General features: G+C 28.4%; 1 protein-coding gene across 4 annotated transcripts in view; it reads left to right on the top strand.

Moving 5' to 3' along the window:
• The window catches only part of LOC106467322 (nucleoporin NUP53-like), a 57,292-nt gene that overhangs the window by 7,386 nt on the left and 48,729 nt on the right, over positions 1-1,177 (top strand). The window lies entirely within an intron of this gene.

Raw genomic sequence — 1,177 nt, 5'->3', positions numbered from 1 at the left:
CTTTTCTTTGTATAATCCCTAAAACCTCCTAAATGCATTTCAAACGTTTTTTTTCAGTAACACTTTATAGTTTATCTGTTATTTTCTTTACCCTATCTCAAAACGTAATTTGTTAATTTGACGACCTCGTAACCACCAAAAAATATTGAAATAAATCTAAATTACCCTTTTTTGACTTCAAGTTGAAACATGAAACTACATTCGTTTATCCTAAGTACATCTAAGTTTGTAACAGTATACATCTATTTATAATTAAATTTTATTGTTTTATTGCTCTTTGGACCACGTCTGAGTACTATCTGCACCATTATAAGTTGTAAATCCCTTGGGGAATGTACAGCTCACGTTACACTGTGACGAATTACATTACCCCCAAGCTACTATGAGCTGCTTGCCCACTGCCTCCTGAAACATTTTTATTATTATATTATTATTATTTATTTTGCCTAATTTAATCTTAACAGATCCCAATTTTTACATTTTAGCTACTGTTATAAATATACATAAAGAATAAACATAAACAAGAAATAAAATATTTAACCAATCTTTTTTTTTTCTTACTGTCGATTGTCGAAGAGAGATAACTCTAATTTTTTTATACTAATCATAGCAATGCACTTAATAATTTTTATTTAATTAAATAATGCACCAAAGAATATAGACTAATAACATTCTAAAAGTAGACAAATTCACTTACCTTTCAAAATGTTTCTGGCTTCCAATTATGTAACAAGAGTCTTTTCAAATTCATCGAAATTAGTCGTTAACTTTCTCATGAAACTTTCTCTGAGTGAAATTGACATTTAACTGTTCAGAACATAATGTTATACAATACGTCATTTGATAGATGAAAACCTTGACTTTTTATTGGTTATAAGTAATGTATATAATTAAACATAAGAGAGAACTATTAACAAATTTTAAAAGAGAGGATGTGGCAGGAGGGCTCTGGTTTTCTATTTGATAGCTCTGTAGCCAAACAGAATGGAGACTATAAAAATCATTGTTTTCTGAGCAATGATGATTTTATAAAGAGTAATTTTTGTTTAATTTCATACTTTTTTGAGGAGTGGTGGATAAAATAGGGAAGATGACATGCTAAAAGAAAATGTGTCACACTAGGGGGAATTAAGGATTTTTTTTTATTTTGTCTTGTAGAATTAAGAACTTAAGATAT

Source organism: Limulus polyphemus, unplaced genomic scaffold (assembly GCF_000517525.1).
Source record: "Limulus polyphemus unplaced genomic scaffold, Limulus_polyphemus-2.1.2 Scaffold2568, whole genome shotgun sequence".
Taxonomy (NCBI): domain Eukaryota; kingdom Metazoa; phylum Arthropoda; class Merostomata; order Xiphosura; family Limulidae; genus Limulus; species Limulus polyphemus.
This window is presented reverse-complemented; position numbering and strand designations above follow the sequence as displayed.